This window comes from Danio rerio, chromosome 14 (assembly GCF_049306965.1).
Source record: "Danio rerio strain Tuebingen ecotype United States chromosome 14, GRCz12tu, whole genome shotgun sequence".
NCBI lineage: Eukaryota > Metazoa > Chordata > Actinopteri > Cypriniformes > Danionidae > Danio > Danio rerio.
In genome coordinates, this window is record NC_133189.1 from 51,494,981 (window position 1) to 51,513,991 (window position 19,011).

Below are 19,011 nucleotides of genomic sequence, written 5' to 3' on the forward strand. Positions count from 1 at the left end.
ACTTTAAAACACTCATTGTTGAGTCTTGTTGTCTGTTTAGTGACACTACAATGCGTTTTCCTTGCCTTCCGTGTTTTGAACCGTTGCTTTGTTTTGCTTGATTATTCCTGTATGCTACCCGTATACTGACCATTTGCCTGCTATTTCGACTAGGACTCTGGATTGCCCTCATGCATCTGTTTGCTCCTGTGCTGATCATTGCTTGCCTGACCATCCTGTCAATAAAACCCTGCATTTGGATTCTCACCTCCGTTGTCAGTGTAACATCCCCCGTTACAGATTCATTCATTTTCCTATGGCTTAGTCCATTTATTTATTAGGGGTCGCCACAGCGGAACGAACCAGCAACTTATCCAGCATATGTTTTACAAAGCGAATGCAGAACTGAGAAATGGATAAAAATATTCATTTTCAAAATGGGCTGTACTCAATTATGCTGAGCTCTGTACTTAACAATAAGATGAAGTATTTCAAAACCCTGTAAATGTACTCAATCCCTATTTTTTTTCACTTGGTAATACCTTAGATTGACCTGAAACCTTTTATCTTAAAGTAGATTCATAATAAAATCATAATAGAATCACTTAGTCTATTCAATTACATTTTAATTGATATTCAACTTGCCTTAATTAAATTAGAAAATCACACATGATAAGATTACTTTCAACAACATTATTATTCAGAAGTGCTGTATGACTTTAATGAGTTTTATACATGGAAATTAACAATTAGTTTGTATTTAAATGCCCAGGTGAGGTCTCGACTCCTCTATTATTTAACACAGCCACTTTATTGACCTCATCTAATTTACCAATATAACTTTGCTACACTTCATGGAGATGAAAAAGTTTTCCACATTTCCATTTCACATTCGCACATTCAATTGTTTAAACTACTTATTTAAAATAAGCCGAAACAACACAATTCTTGAGTTTTTTGGTCAAGACAACTTGTTTTATGTTCAATTATTCATTCATTTTCCTTCAGCTTAGTCTATATTTCAGAGGTTAATACAGAGTAATGAACCATTTACTACTCTAAAATGTAAATGTTTTACACAGCCCTTCCAGATGTAACCCAGTTCTGGGAAACACCCATACACACTCTACACTTTGGCATACACTAAATATATTTTTTGTGATTTAATAGATGAATTATCATGTGTGTAAGCATTTAGTATGCGCGTGCAGTGAGGTTGGAAAAAAAAAAAAAACGCAAGCGCTAGCATTTACAGCAAGGGAATGACATCCGATGCGGTACAGAGTTTGTTGTTGCATTAGAGATAAGTTATACTGATTACATATTATATATATATTATGTACATAATGCTTTCAGCGTATTATAACAGCTTTTCACCCAGTGATAAGCACAGTGATTCGGCAAAATTAATGTTAGTTAGTTCACGAAGTGAGCGGCGTTCATCTGACAGGTTCATTTGCAATAGCATCCTCCCAATGGATATTGGATAAGACAAAATGACCAAGCATCTATGTACTATGTAGTGCTAAAAACCGAGGTTCTGCCTAGCCAAAGACAAGAAAAAAAGACTGAGCTAACATTATACAAGGCTTGGGTAATCATCAACAAGCAAAACTACTGCATTCTGACAGCGAACTACACCTGAACTTAAGGCAGGGTATGTAAACTTACACATAGAGGTAAAGTTGGTTTTATAGTCGCACATTCAGGCTTTCTCCTTAATAATATAATTTCATAAAAGTATTATTTGCAAACTCTAAATAGCGAAATCCTATTAGCAGCCAATGACTATCAAAGTACAAAATTGTTCATAGTCAAATAAACTGTTAATGTTGTTTTCAAGTCACACTTGCAGGTTATTTTAGACTGTATATTTAAAGTGCCGTTGTAAACAATGTAGGGAGTGAGTCACAAGTTGTCACTGAATGAATGTGTATGTAAAACCAACTATACCTTAATAACTTACACTTTCACATTTCATTCTGAGCATTCAGTGTCTGCAGTTTAATTAGCCATGGTTAACTGTTTATGCTAAAATCATTGCTGCAATCAAAAATGAGTAATGTGTATGATTGAGCATAGCGTGAACTTACCTGATATACCACGAGAGCTGCAGAGTCCAGCATTTTTAATTAGGTCCTCATTTCTTTCAGCTCCCTTTAAGCCAAAGACATCTGCATTCGGCATTAAAAGAAGAGTGTTAAACGGTAAATGTTAAGTTTTCTATTTTTGGACTTTTCGAATTTGGCAACGTACTGCATGACATGACTTGTTTACTATTGCCAGCGTTCTCTTTTTTGCAACCAGGTGATAAATTGACAGTTTATTCTGCTGTGGTGACCCCAGATTAATAAAGGGACTAAGCCGACAAGAGAATGAATGAATGAATAATTCTACTCATTTGAAGAGAGTTTTGGTCTCCGTGTTGAAGGTAATGAGTTAATTAAATACCTCATAACTTCAACTTAAATAGATTAAGTTCACAGTACTCAGTAAACAGTATAGATTAGCTATTATTGGGTTTTACAGTGCTCAGTTGGTTTGAGTTCTCTTCATTTATTGGGTTTTATGTTGCTTAAATTGCTTCGTTAACTCAAATGGAGTAAGTTCACAACACTCATTATAGTTTTTGAACTTAAAAGGTTTGTTGCAATCGATTTCCTCAAACGGTTTGAGTTACCTTAACCTTTTTGGTTTTACAGTGCACTATTAACTGGATTGAATTTGTAAAGGATGATAGTGGAAAAAAAGTGTTAAGCTTTAAGATCTTCTGCGGATTATTCCAAACATCAGCAGCAAAAAACTGCAGAGTACACTGAAAAAAGTGTTGCATGCAGAACTGTTGCAAACAATTTATTTGTGTTGAATTCAGACAAACAAATTAAGTTTAATAATGTTCAACTTAATTTGTTTGTTTAAATTCAGCCCAAATAAATTGTTTACAAACGTAAAAAAATGAGTAAATCCAAGGAATCAACTTTGAATAATTTTTTTTCAGAGTAGCGACCTAATGAAGTGCCAACTTTGTGTGAAATCATATTGTGTGGAACCCTAATTTATTTACAGTGCACACAAATTTCCTTCATGCTGTCCCAACACAAATCGATTAAGTTAACTTTACAAATTCAAGTAGATTGAACATAAAACAATTAAGTTGTCCCAAATAAAATCCCCAAAATTGTGTTGTTTCAGCTGATTTTAAATAAGCAGCGCAGCATGCATTTTATGACAGACAATTAATAATAAATAATAAAGAATCAATTAGCTGAATCAATAAAACTGGTAATTTCTACAAAAAAAAAAAAGAAGATTGACTGTAGAAAACATTATGACAATTTTCCAAAATAAAAAAGAGAGATACAGAAAAAAGGACAAAGACAGAGAGAAAAAGATTTTTCCGGGTCCTGGATTTGCAATGGCATCCTGTGTTCTTGGATGTGCCGTTGCCAAGGCAACAGTAACTTGGTGACCTCGTTATTTCAGCCTAATCCAGCGCTGAAATTATGGTTGCTCCACCCTTTTGCCTGGCTGCCCTGATAACATAATCATTGCAAATGAGGCACAGGAAGACGAGAGCGAGAGAGAGAGAGAGAGAGAGAGAGAGGGAGAGATAGAGGAGAGAAACAGACTGACAGAGTTACACCGAGATCCGAAGATGAGAAGAGAGCGAGAACCAGAGCACTAACATGCAGAGAGAGTGTTGGTGTGACTGATGAATAAATCAAACCATAAAATATAACTACTGTAGTTTCTGAATAAAATAAGTCCTGAAATTGCTCGGAGACCATCCATTATCTCATTCCAAACCGGATCATTTGGATGCTATAACTGCACTTAAACTATAATCTGACAATAGAGCTTCTTTGAAATAACTAACAAGACTGCCAATTCACACTTTACATATCTGACATGCGCTTTAAACATGACGAGACAAGCAAGAATGATGCATTTAAAACAGATATTTTAGCTATAATTGACTGTTGATTGTACTTTGTATTCAATTAAAATTAATGACTTAATAATAAATAATAAAAGGAGCACATAGAATGATTAAAAAATATATTTATTTCAAATAAATATGAGCGCTAATGTGAATCTTCGACTATGCCTCTTTAATAATTCACCAAATTTGCATATCATTATCGGCATATCTCATTACCTCTGACAGAGACACTTACATATTCAAAAATATCATTAGGCTTATATTCGATTGCATAAATTAGCATGAATAATGCAGGGCTGATCCCTTTTAACTGCTTGAGAAGAAATAAATTGTGCTGATGAATTTGTTTCCTTTTGATAATTTTCTAAATGTAAAATAGTATGTGACAGTTGGATAAAAGTTAAATGGGAACTCAAGACTAATATATGTAGGTGCATGGCTCTATCTAAAGGAAACACTCACCCCAAAAAATGAATTTGCTTAATATTTCTTCACCCTCAGGTCATGTATGCAGAACATTAAAAAGATTTTATGCTGAAATCCAGTAGCATGGGCGACACGGTGGCTCAGTGGCTAGTACTGTCACTGTCAAGAAAGTCGCTGGTTTGAGTCCCCGCCGTTTCAGTTGGTGTTTCTGTGTGGAGAAAAGTCCAAACACATGTGGTATGTGAATTGGGTAAGATACATTCTTCGTGGTGTATGTTTGTGTCAAAAACACATACAAGGAAAACTAAATTTATCTTTTGGTTGTGAAGTGTGTTGTACAGTCCAATCATTTCATTTGATAACTCATAAGGAGTTAAAAGTATTCCTTTGTGTGTTTATAATAATAATAATAATAATAATAATAATAATAATAATAATAATAATAATAATAATAATGTGTCTTTAAAAGTAGCATCTCAAGGCACATAATTCATTCATTAATTTTCCTTCAGCTTAGTCCCTTTATTTATCAGGGGGTGGCCACAGCGGAATGAACCGCCAACTTGTCCAGCATGTTTCACACAGCGGATGCGCTTTCAGTCGCAACCCAGTACTGGGAAACATCCATACATACTCATTTACACACATACACTACGGCCAATTTAGCTTATTCAATTCACCTATAGCGCATGTGTTTGGACTGTGGGGGGAAATCGAGCACCCGGAGGAAACCCACGCCAACACAGGGAAAACATGCAAACTCCACACAGAAATGCCAACTGACCGTGCCAGGGCTCGAACCAGCAACATACTTGCTGTGAGGTAACAGTGCCAATCACTGAGCCTAAAGGATGAATGCAAAGAAAATTTTATTATAAAAAAATAAATTGAAAACACAATTAATAATAATGATAGTAGATCTAAAAATCTAATAAAATTCTAATAAATTCTAATAAAATTATATAATGTTTACTGTATGTTTTTTTTTAACTTTCAAATTGCAGTTAGCAATTGACTTGCAGAATACACTTTTTAATTAAAGGGGTAGTTCACCCAACAATGGAAGTTTTGTCATCGTTTACTCTCCGTTCACTTGCCACAAACCTATTTAAGTTTTGTTCTTCTTCTGCTGAACACAAAAAAGTTTAGAAAAATGGTCACCTTAGAATTATTAGGTTATATCTGACATTTTTGTCAAAATTGAGTTATTGACATAATCTTATTAAATGACAACTTATTTACAATATGGGATATTTTTTTTATAAGTTGTTTACATTTTAAGACTTTTTAAATGTTACACACATACTGTTTGCTATGGAATGCAAAAGCTTTGAAGCTCAATATCTCAAAATCATTCAGAACGCAGATAGAACCTTATAATTCCAAGGTGAAGAAATGTTCAAAACCTGCAACCATTGACTTCCATAGTATTTGTTTTTCTTACTATAGAAGTCAATGGTTACAGATATCTAACATTTTTCAAAATATCTTCTTTTGTGCTTGACAGAAAAAGAAAACTCATAAAGGTTTGAAACCGCTTGAGGGTCAGTAATTGTTTAAATCTGGGTGAACTAATCTCTTTAAGTGGAAAGAGTTTAACCTTTTTATTATTTTTAACCACAGTTAAAGCAATGTTACTGAATGTGACATGGTGTAAAGAAGTAAAGAAGTACAGAAGTACGTCACTCGGCTTAATTTTCATTAGACAGAACCTCTCAGATTGAACAATGAACACATTCATTCAGGTTAAATCACAGTTTAAATGTTCATTCACATTTAATTATAACTTTTGTCTCAAAATGAGTGTAAAATGCTCTCAGAATGGCCAAAAAATGTATTTAACGGAACAGAAGTAAAGCACTCATATAAATAAGTGCCTTACTCTATAAAGTACTTGATTACACCATTATGAGAGTATAGTCACTATCCATGTCAGCCATTTTATTTTCGTTGGTCTTAATCAGAGATGCCCAAAGTAGAGCCTGCAAGCCAAAGTTGGCTCATGGAAACCTTTGATTTGGCCCACCCTTCCATCTGAGAAAAGGAGGGAGAATGATGGGGATAGTTTAGAGATTGTAAGTTTAAATTTTATGTGACTTTTTATTGATTTGTTTAATTGAAAAGCTACAAAAAAAAAAAAAGCTAAATGAAATTAAATGTTTCAACATAAATGGTTAAATTAATCATATTTAGTTTAAATGTACATACTGTCACCTGACGGAGAGAGGACATAGCAGAGACTTTGGTGAGCAAATCAAGGCAAGGGCACATTCTGCGTGACTAGTGTGTATAGCACTGAACTACACTGTTATGAATGTGATTGTTTTTATTGGAATATGTTATAATTAAAGTTATACTGCATTAGTTAATATAATTTAAAGTTTTTTTGTATTTATTCATAAATAATATCGAATTGATTAGAAAATTATACGAGGCAACTTTAATGTAATATAGTTTAGTATATTTATTTTCAGCCCACGGATATCTCAATGATATTTGGGTTTTGCCCCTTCATACAAAAACGTTTTTAGCATCCCTGGTCTTAATTTATGATGTATCAACAGAAAGCACGCAGCTCAACTCCTTGTTCAAGCTCTTGTTCTCTCCAAACTGGGTTACTGCAACTCTCTACTAGCTGGGCTTCCAGCTAACTCTATCAAGCCTCTTCAACTGCTCCAGAATGCAGCAGCACGAGTGGTCTTCAATGAACCTAAACGAGCGCATGTCACTTCGCTGCTAGTCCGTTTGCACTGGCTGCCAGTTGCTGCTCGCATCAAATTCAAAGCTCTGATGTTTGCCTACAAAGCGACTTCTGGCTTTGCTCCTTCTTATCTGCTCTCACTTCTGCAGATCTATGTGCCCTCCCAGGGCCGGAGTGGGACTCTTTTTCAGCCCTGGAGTTTCAAGCCTCAGACCGGCCCACCTCAGTTCACCACTGACTATATTAAAATAAGGTCATTTACAATTCAGTTTCTAATTACACTATCACGTCTTTTTTTGAGAAAACAGCCCTTTTAGAACTTCAAATGTTCAACAACCCTTACAGTATTATGTCTTAACAATAAAAATGAAAAAAAAAATTGTTACTCAGACAAGGACCGAACCCAGGTTGGCCACGTCATAATCTACCGTACTAACCACTGTACCACAACAGCTGTACATTGAATGGTGACTTATCTAGTTATATCATCATTAACCTGCAGGCTGCATCCTGCTCACGAGGCTACGAGAAAATAGCAGAGCTGCGGTAAAATAATGAATAAGAATGCTGTGGTCAAGTAAATAAATAAATTATTTTTAGAAAGTGTGACTGCTGAGAGCAACAGATTCTGGAACTAGGGACACCGGCCCTCGCGGCCAAAAAACAGACCGGCCCACCGGGAATTCTCCCGGTCCTCCCGATTAGCCAATCCGGGCCTGTGCCCTCCAGAAACTTGCGTTTTGTGAATGAACGTCGCCTCGTGGTTCCATCCCAAAGAGGGAAGAAATCACTTTCGCGAATGCTCACGCTCAATCTGCCCAGTTGGTGGAATGAACTCCCTAACTGCATCAGAACAGCAGAGTCACTCGCTATTTTCAAGAAACGACTAAAAACTCAACTATTTACTCTCTACTACACTTCCTAATCTGCAATTGCCTCTCTGGATATCACACTAACTGTACCCAAAAAAAAAAAAAAAAAAAGTACTAATACTTTCCTTCTTAGACTTTACAGACCTGAAACTTGCCTATAGCACTTATTCATTGTTGCTCTTGGTTGTGTAAATTGCTTCCTTGTCCTCATTTGTAAGTCGCTTTGGATAAAAGCGTCTGCTAAAAGACTAAATGTAAATGTAAATGTAAAAGTCAACTTTAAATAGGAAAATCATGAAAACCCTTTGGTCATCTTTTTCGAGATGCTAATGGTCTAATCTGATTCGAAGATCTATGCTAAGCTAAGCTAAAACACTTCTGCCAGACACGGAGATCTGCTGAATGGATTCAAAAAGGGTAAAACTCAACTGTTTAACTGTAGGGGATGATTAAAAAAAAAGTTTTTCTTTAAAAAGATACATAGCAAGAACACTGAACTATTGATAACCATTCTGCAATTTTTATGCATTGCCGAGGGAGACTCTTCAATATTATCTGAAGACTTAAGTCCATTTATAGCGGCTCACTCTTAATAAGAATAAGTCATTGATTGATGTTTGTGCATTAAAGGATGTAACACTCTTTGAAAAGCTTTTATGTTTTACTAGTGTTAATGTACAGTAGAAAATTATTTCACAACCACGAGTTCCACATCACACACAACTAAAAGAGGCTTGTGAAATTATTGATTTGTGGAAAGCTGCTCAGTCAGTTCATAATCATGCACGGTGCAGACATTAACTCTTTTATAAGAAGGTCCTGATTATTTTAAATTTGTAATGTCTTTTGCCAACTAAATTAATATTTTACATTAACTGAAAGGGCTTCTCAGACTTCTTGCTGAAATATCTGATATCTGTTTGTTTTTTTTTTTGCCTGTGGTGGTTTCTGACCTCCTGCACACATCTCACTTTACTCCAAATGTACAGACAACCCAGCACAGTTAAAAGTGATGCTACATTTTGCAGAGGCATTCAAAATGTGGCAGAAAAAAGAAGACAAAGTGGAAAATAAAGAAAAAAGGGGACCATTCACACACGCGCACACACACACACAAACACAGTTCAATATCTCTGCATTTATAATAGTTCTATGTTTGAGTAAAACCTGATTTTTGTTTTTATTCTGCAAACGACTGATGAGATGTCCTCTAATTTAAAAATAAAATGTTGTTTTTTAGAGCATTTTCTTTTAGATAAAACAACATAAAAGAAAAACTTTTTTGTTTGACTTACACAACACAATACCAATGTTTTAACTTCAGAAATATTAAGAAATCAATTATTTCATGAAATAAGCCTGATTTTAAACCGGTGTTATTGATTGGTTTAAAAATTATCTCACAAATCTAAATAAAAAGCTCAATCCCAATTTGTCCCTTTAGCCCTTCCCCTTACCCCTACCCCTCGTTTGGAACAATCATGTGAAGGGGTAGGGGTGTCCCAATTCTCTTTAGCTTTAAAGGGTCACGAAACACCAAAACACATGTGTTTGAGCTGTTGACAGTCGTATATGTGTCCCACACTGCTAAAAACACTATTAGAACAACTATATTTCACTAAAAAGTGTAAATTGGTTGTTTTTGCGTTATTTCAAGCAAATTCGTACTTCCGGTTTGAAACTAATTTTTGAAGCTGCGTCACGGTCATGACATAATAGCGTTGTATTCCAGCGTGCAGACTGGGCGTCTGTGCCAGAGTGTGTCTTATTACATCTTACAGTGTGATGCATTAATGCATGAGTAAGGCTTGGTTCAAACCAATCAGCACGCTCTATTGTGCAACTTCATTAATATTCATTAGTCACAGTGTTTAGACGACAGAGACGCCACGTTGTGTTGGCAAAACAAGCGTGAAGTGTTGCTTTTATAGTTTGCTGCTGTTAAGTTTTGTTTTCATTTTCTCTCTGTGAGAGCTCAGACTCACGTGTGGATTAACAGTGTACGCGACGCGCGACAACAATAACTTACGTTTCTAAGGAGGAACATTGTTTACCTGAGAGCTGTTCTCATCTGCAAACGCTGAGATCCAGATTCGCTTTAGTCTCCTCTTAATAAAGACGCGGCTCTAGTTGCTGGTGATTGTCCTGTCTCTACAGATTTGGTAAGTGAGCGACCAGTGCTCTTTGTTTATTCAGTTTGTTCGTGTCGAACAAACTATTATACCGAGTGTAAACATGTTAGCACCACAACCAAACTTTAACCTCGTGTAGGATTTTTCACCACATTTTGTGACCGGAATAACACACGCGGCTTTCTGACGCTACCTGCCGTGTGCATCTAAGTTTCCAGGAAATGCGGAGGTTTTTTTTTCTCTCATTCGCCGTGCGGTATCAAACATGGCATGAAAAATACACGCTTAGAGCAGTTCCTCGAATCAAATATCACGTTTGTCGCGAGGGACATGAATGAATTCCCTGAATGAAAGAGCCAAACTACAGTTAAAGTCCACCATTTTATAATTTGGCAAATAATTCGACTACAGATGTCCATGTAAACACAGTCACTTTGTCCCCTGTGTGTGTATTTTGACTCTGAAAGTCAGCGTGCCCAAATAGACACTCCCACACCATTCCTCTTTTCTTCCTTCAACACTCCCCCCTAAACAAAGCTGGACGCGCCCACTTTTCTGACTTTTTCCAAAGTAGAGGTGTGAAAACACCCTGCTGAAACGAGGGGGTTTCATGGCCCTTTAAGGCATAGGGCTAAGGGGGAGGGCTAGATAGTAGATACCACTTCAAACTGAGATTTTTTCAGGACCACACTCGAAAACAAGGGGTAAGAAAATTGTCCAGAATACACCAGCCACAACGGCAGCATAGCTGCACCCGGACGAAAGAAGATCCACAAATGAGTTTTTTTTTCTTTGTCTTTTTTACAGATTTTTACAACAAACAAACACGTTTTAATACATTCACAATGGTCTTGTTTTACCGTCATGCTTAAAAAAAATAAACGCTTAAAAAAAAAAAAAAACAGCTAAATTTCACGATCTATAATCTCCAATAATAACTCCTGTATAGCAGTCGCACAATATTCTGTCACTCTGACACTCGAATACCCTGTCAGAAATGTTTAGTGGCTGTGAATGGGCTTTTTACAGTGTCTGCTATGTTAATGTTGTTTTCATGTGTCTACATAGATGAATATGGCCACTCTGTAAATGCACAGTATAGTTACGATCTTATTGCCACATTAGGTCGTTATGATAACATGATATATGTCTTCAGTGATTTCCTAAAGATAAATACCAAAAATTAACACAATTGGAATAACTATAGCAATAATGATCGTCTGATGTCATATGAAGCAAGAGATCGCAATGACATTTGATGATGTGTGCATGTGCTGTAATGCTGTGCCATCCCAGATAGCAGGCAGTAATCGGCCCGAGCTCGGCTGCCCCCCGGCGCCTCCGGCTCCGACTCGGCATCGGCGAGTGTTATCCGGGCCGAGTGCGGCCCGCAGCTCGCTCGCGCACATGCGGTTGTGATGCTGCTGTAAAGCACTGGCCCGATTCCGGTCAACCATATCCTGGCCGCTTCTTGCAAGGACTCGGCTGATGGCAACCGATTAAGTTCTTATTTTATCTAGTAATCTGTTAGCTCCACGTTTAATGATAATTTGAGAAAATATTCATGGTACGATAGAAAAAAAAAAAAGAATATTTAGTGTGGATGGTCGCAATGTTTAGACGCAAACAAAACAATATTATTTATAAATAGATTATACATGTCATCTAGAGAAAAACTATGTAAAATTCGCTTATTTTTGAGATAGCACGCTCCTGTGCTGACTGTTTTTTTTAAAGCAGAAGTTGGTTTCATAATAAACACATGCGTTACTTAACTCCTGATCCAAACTCCAATCCAAACGGTGGCGGTAATGCTTCAAAAAGTTGGTTGTCAACCACCATGGCACGAAGATCACAAGAAGAAAAAGTTTGGTTTTTCAAAGATTTCACTTGGATTCCGGTCAGAAAGGTAAGCTTTTTACTGCTTGTGTTCTGTATAATTAGCGAATTTAGAGCTTAAAACATTTTCACGGTGTTTGGTTGTAACAGCGTTTAGTAATTTAAAACAGTTTGATACGAAATGTAACTTGCTTTAAGAAATACGACTGGAGCTAATGTATGCTAACGCTAACAGTTACAAACACGTCTGAAAGTTCCTTTTCCTTTTACACAATGTTAGATTGTAACGTGTGTAGTAACTGAAAACTATTTTAATTATTTTAAAGAAACATGAAACGAATTTGTGTGTATGCTAACTTTGCGTTAAAGAAAGTTACTGTAGACGAATCCATTAACTAACTTGGCAAAACGTGTTTTTTTCCTGATTTAACATTATAAAGTACCGTGGATGTTGAAAAAAATCATTGTACAGGCGTATACTTATCCAACAGTATTAATTCTGTGATTATGTGTAAATAAAAACTAATCGTTTTGGATTAATAAAATATTATTGTTTATCTTGTTTATGCAGTTAGTCACGAAAATGATCGAAACTCGACTGTTTACTATTCTCTTTAAATTATCCAAGAGAAATATATTACTATGCACTTTAATTCATATGTGTTAGCCTAGGTGAATCAATTATATCTTTTGTTCAAGCTGTAATGGTCAGTTAATGTAAAACTGAACGTCTTAAAGCAGATTTTGATGTTTTTTTTATGTTATAGACAGTGATAAATTCTGATTTAAATGAATGGGTAACAATATTTGTTGGTTAAGTCTTATTGTTCTTGTTTAACAAAGGTTAGTGAGATCATTTTGCAGCACATCACGACCAAAGCAGTCAATGGCACACTCTTTTGAACGTGAATAGGCATGTTATAGTTGTGTGCTAAAAGTCCATAAGCTGTAAACTGCTGATATATTTTCAACATAGATTGAGCTTTTCAGACATTACATTACTAATTGATTCACAAACAGCTGAAATGGTTTATTGTTATTGGCTATCATCATCAAACATTTTTCACAATGGTAGGTTAATCTTCATGGGTACAGAATAATGCATGTGCTTGACCATCTTACAAATCTATGTCTCAGATTCATAAGGCTGTCACTCTGCATGAATCTCCGAATAAATCTTGTGCAAACTTCTGTGTACTGATTATTTACACTATAGGTATTATATGCATTAATTAACTTTGATAGTATTTCAGGATTTGAACTTTTCTTTACGGGAGGTTAACAACAATGTGATGTTTTATTATAGATGCATATGAGGAAGCTCGACTCAAACATCCACACGCAACTGTGATTTCTGACTGGTAGACAGATGAGGACGATGATTGCCTGTCATACATCTAAAGACAGAACAGGTTTGTTTGCAATTATTTTAAACACATACTGTCAACATTATGTCATTGATCTATTACAACCTGTGAGTTTTGCCCTGGCACTATACTAAAGTGATGTTTTGTTTTGTAAATGTATCTGATTAAGGGACAGTATAGACACATCTATACCATGATGAAGAAAAATTACTTGGAACAAAGAGGCTGGATAAAAGGCAGGTATGAAGATTTCAGAAATCAATGCAGCACCACAAGTACCATCACCATCAATGACTATGGCAGAAATCTTAAGACCACCATCAACATGCACAGATACTGTACATTCCAGTACACCAGGCGTGTCCAAACTACGGCCCGCGAGAATCTGGCCCGCTATACAAAAATGAACGTAATTCAATAAATAACCACCGGGTGTCGCTATTACATGCATTCAATTAAGCAGCAGTTCTTGTTATGATCTATCTATCTATCTATCTATCTATCTATCTATCTATCTATCTATCTATCTATCTATCTATCTATCTATCTATCTATCTATCTATCTATCTATCTATCTATCTATCTATCTATCTATCTATCTATCTATCTATCTATCTATCTATCTATCTATCTATCTATCTATCTATCTATCTACACACAGTTGAAGTCTGAATTATTAGCCCCTCATTGATTTATTTCTTCTTTTTTAAATATTTCCCAAATGATGTTTAACAGAGCAAGAACATTTTTACAGTATGTCTGATAATATTTTTTCTTTTGGAGAAAGACTTATGTTTTATTTCGGCTAGAATAAAAAGCGGTTTAATTTTTTTTATGAACCATTTTAAGGTCAAAATTATTAGCCCCTTAAGTCTTCAGAACAAACTATTGTTATAAAATAATTTGCCTAATTACCTTAACTTGACTAGTTAACTTGATTAACCTAGTTAAGCCTTTAAATGTCACTTTAAGCTGTATAGAAGTGTCCTAAAAATATCTAGTCAAATATTATTTACTGTCATCATGGCAAAGATAAAATAAATCAGTTATTAGAAATGAGTTACTAAAACTAATATGTTTAGAAATGTGTGGAAAAAATGTTTAACTCTCTGTTAAACAGAAATTGGGGAAAAAATAAACGGTGGCTAATAATTTAGGGGGGGCTAACAATTCTGACTTCAACTGTATATATGTATATATGTATATATATATATATATATATATATATATATATATATATATATATATATATATATATATATATATATATATATATACACGTGTCTGTGTGATGTATGTAAAATTTGGCCCGCGACAACGTTTGTTTTTTTGCATCTGGCCCTCGGCCCAAAAAGTTTGGACACTCCTGCAGTACACCTATGAACATTTACAGTCTTTGTTCTAGTGCAGTTTGAGATCAAGACAGAACTTATTGCATCTCGTGATGTCTTTGTAAGAATTGAAGACATCACTAAATTTGTTAAGGTTTAATGCAGCTAGAAAGTAAAGATCAACTAGAGAATATCAGCAGTGTCTAACCCACTGTTGTATTTACAGAAGTTGTATGAGAATAAGCTACAGGTTGATTTATACTAATCTGTTATTTTTCTTTTTTAGCACGACTGACTGAAGTTTTAAAATCATGCAACGTCATAAAGCAGCAGCTGGGCCTGATTCTCACAAAACCAAAACAGACGTGATGAAATTCCAGATGTAAACACATTTGACCTTCCTTTGGCCAATTTGATTTAGAAAAGCTTGAAAATCAACTAAAGGAGCAGCCTGAACAAATGAAGAAACTGGTAAGTTCAAGCTCTTGCTAATTTCAAAGTGTTTTAAGTTTATTTTTTATTTTTTTTATTGTTTTTTTTTTTTGCTTTGTAGGTAGCCTACTTTTTCCTAATTTTTTCTTATTTTTTTTTACATTTTTACTTGTTCACTACTAATTATCTGTTTATCTTTTAATCACAGATGGAGTGAGGACAAATGTCCATACCACGCCACTGATAAAGAAGTGGAAAAATGCATTACAAGGTAGCTACAACTTGCCCCTGACAGGGATGGAGGAAGAAAGAAGAGAAAGCTAATGTGTCAAATGTCTACATCACTATTTTGTTTTATTTTTTAAACAACATTTTAAGTGTATTAGGATGTTCCCTGATACTTGAACAATTTGTTTCTTTCATTTGCATTTATGTATATATATATGTATATGTATATATATATATATGTGTGTGTGTGTGTGTATATATGTATGGTATGTATGTATGTATGTATGTGTGTGCGCCAAATTCTGAAGAAACATCTTGATACATTTTTAATAAACGTAATACAAATAAAATTATAAATATAAAATTGCACAAGAAGTGTATATATATGAAATGTATAATCATCTCACTCATGTCTTGCTGTTTGTGCAATTGCTTTTGTTCAAGTTTATTTAAAAAAAAGTTTGATTTTATACTTCTGCAATTATATATATATATATATATATATATATATATATATATATATATATATATATATATTTGTTTGTTTGTTTATTATTATTTTAATGTTTTATTAAAAAATGTTTCAAGATGTTTCTTCAGAATTCTGCAGTACTTTTTACAAGTTTGACTTGGATATTTTACGGATTGTCATTGGTATTTTTAAGATGTTTCTTGCTATATCTTAAATTGGTATCTATATTTAGGTTTATATAAAATTTAGCTGTTTTTTACAAATTTTTAATTCAAGTCTATTGGGAAAACAGGGTTGTTTTAAAAAACATCTGTGTTTGTGTGTAATTTTTAGATTTTTTGTTTAAATCTTTCTGTGTGTCTTTATTGTGTTGTTTTATTGTTGTTTTTATATTGATATTCTTGTGCACTACAAAATTATTTATAAAATTTTAGTACTATTTTTTTCATGCAATCAATAAACGTTTAACATTTATTTATTTTGTCATTTGTCTGATTATTTTCGTTACAGAATATGTATGCAGTTTGCACTTTATTCAAAGGTTAAACGCAGTGCTTACACTTTGTGTTTACATTATAGCCTGTGTTTGCTGTTATATAAATTCAAATGGTTGTAATACCATATATCAAGTACCAATGTAATACCTAAAGGTTTTATAAGGTGTATAAATACGGAGTCGCGCCAGCTCCGGGCCGCAGCGCACATTACCCTCGCGCCGATTCCGGCGCGGATGCGCAGCGTCGGCTCGCTTACGGCCGCCGCATCTGGCCCGCTTGATCCGGGCAGTGAGTCCACAGGCATCCGGCCCGAGTCCGGCAGCCGAAGTTGGGCCGAGGGGTTAGTCTCCGGCAGGCGACAATCTAGCCGGAACTGGCCCGAGTGTTTTTTGCTATCTGGGATTTCTTAGGGAGAAATTTTGAAGCCTTTCCCCTTCACACTCTGTTTCAAGGGCTAAGAGAAAAGGGAAGGCGTAGGGGTACAAAAATGGTATTGGGCCAATGTGTGCAAGCAGATGGCCTTATTTCTAGTACTTTGAACAAAACTAAAGGAGTTCCACATGGTTCAGTACTGAGGCCTCTTCATTTTACTATATATACAAATAACATTAATCAAAATATAAGAAATGCACATTTTCTTTATTATATCTGATGATATAGTCACATTCACAGCCGCATCTGCACCCAATCTGGTGTAATTGCTTTTAATGTACTTCAACATAATTTATCTGAGTTAAAACAGCTTTTAAATGCTGACAAAACAAAACTTTTGTTATTTTCAAATTCAAAACATACTAAGCAAAAGCAAGGTTCCATTACTACAGAGATTGAATTGGTGTCCCAGTACAAATATCTTGGAATTTTAATTGATGACACACTTTCTTTGCTATTTCTTCACAGACTTTTGTACAAAATCTGTGTATTTATACAGAATTGTGATTTTGAGAGCCTTAACTGAACACGTTTAAGGTTTACAATGCAAATCCAATGCACAGACTTTTAATTTCAGTCAGCCTGCCAGCCCCAGGGTATCTGGAGAATTGTCATCCCATGCAAAATCGCCATGATTAAGGTCTGATTTCTTTAAAAAAACAGCGATCTTCACTGCCTGGCTGAGATACAATATAGTGCTTATCAGACCCAACAAGAAGCACTGCAGTAAATTATATATTTCTACACCATGTCTTTAAAATACGGAAATTAATTTGTCCCCTGTATTTTCAATGCAATTTCTGCACAGGTCTGCGGCTAATGACGTGCCTACGTTAAAATCGTCTTATGTCTCTTTTTACGCTTTAACAACCAAATAGATGCTTAAGTCTATTTAACTGATTATATTTGAATTATGTTACGTCTTTGATGATGTTAAAGGAACCTTATGAAATGGAAAATAGTCAAATAAAACTCTCACCGGAAGTTTATCATTGGCTGAAAAAATATTAGCTGTGCATATAGCCAATTCGAACCATTTGGTTGGTAAACTATGTAGGCTAAGTCTCTCATATAATATATCTAAACGACTGAAAATATTACTTTACACACTGTATTGTACATAATTCAGATAATTGTTACAAAAATTACTACAAAAACAGAGAGAGAGAGAGAGAGAGAGAGAGAGAGAGAGAGAGAGAGAGAGAGAGAGAGAGAGAGAGAGAGAGAGAGAGAGAGAGAGAGAGAGAGAGAGAGAAAGAGAGAGATCAACGTGTTGATTGTTGTGGTTCAGGTCAGAGGAGTTGCTTATTAGCGCCATCTAGAGGTCAGGTCACGCCAAACGTTGAACACGAGGTGAAGCTTATTACGGTGATTTTTTGTCAGCTGTGCAACATAAATTGTTTGCATTTGTGAGTTGGATTCGCGTGCTTTCTAAACATTAGGATGACACAACGTTTGTCGTCCATAATTTACTCCCTCTCTCTCACACATACACACACACACACAAACACACTCACCTTCCAATGTCCTCACACTCAAGTTAACCACGGCTGAACTAACCACTTCCATCTGTAAGCTCTTCATTTCTACAGTCTCCACGCTTGCCAGACAAAATGGCTTCCACATGGCAATCAGACAGAACAACAACAACTGCGGGGAGAGAAGGAGATTTAAGCCAACAAAACACAGAATTGCTGAGGCAAACCGTCAACCAAATAAAACAAAACAAGACAAACCTTGTCCTCAGCACATCCTCATTGAATACCAATCAGCAGCTATCTGACCAAACAAACAATATAAACGTGGATTTAGTTTGATGTATATGGTAGAACTAATTTCTCTTAAAGCAACAGCTTCAAATAACCTACAATTGCTTTAATCACTCGAGTTGTGTTTGCAAATACATCCTGTTCGTTTTTAAATTTAGTTATTAGCAGACACTTTGTCCAAAGCAACTTTGGATTAGCTAAGCTAGCATTACTACTATACAAAACCAGTCAGATAATAACTTGCAAAATTGGGGGATAACAGAACATTTTATGTTGTCTATGGTTTGCATCTTATGAAAACCTAGTATGCAAATCAGAAAAATATAGAATTTTATGTAATAATAAAAAAAAAAACAGTCACATTGTGAATTATATTCTCCACCACTTCACTTAGGCTATATTACCTCCTCACTACATCTCAGAAATCACAAATTGACCCTGTGTTAAGGACATTGTACATAAATACATATATGTAAATAAATACAACAGAAAAGTTCAAGTACACGTATTACGCAAACCATACAATTTTAACCATCAAAATCAGTACATTGTAATGGTTTCTAATGTGTTTGGGGGCATTTTCCAATAGGA

The 19,011-nt window shown here is 35.2% G+C and overlaps 2 long non-coding RNA genes across 4 annotated transcripts; one reads left to right on the plus strand and one right to left on the minus strand.

Moving 5' to 3' along the window:
* Positions 1-680: 680 nt before the first annotated feature.
* Positions 681-18,699, minus strand: LOC141377600 (uncharacterized). 2 transcript variants are annotated; one of them, XR_012389989.1, is made up of 5 exons: positions 18,520-18,699; positions 18,388-18,430; positions 18,169-18,301; positions 4,385-4,556; positions 681-3,512 (listed from the first exon to the last, which is right to left on the minus strand). It is a non-coding gene; the product is annotated as an uncharacterized lncRNA (long non-coding RNA). The 2 variants fall into 2 exon arrangements; XR_012389990.1 differs by lacking the exon at positions 18,520-18,699 and having other exon boundaries at positions 18,388-18,502.
* LOC137487623 (uncharacterized) lies at positions 11,891-15,618 on the plus strand. Of its 2 annotated transcripts, none has more exons than XR_011006274.2 (5): positions 11,891-11,962; positions 13,199-13,304; positions 13,429-13,499; positions 14,877-15,061; positions 15,231-15,618. It is a non-coding gene; the product is annotated as an uncharacterized lncRNA (long non-coding RNA). The 2 variants fall into 2 exon arrangements; XR_012389984.1 differs by having other exon boundaries at positions 13,429-13,495; positions 15,231-15,368.
* Positions 18,700-19,011: the final 312 nt, after the last annotated feature.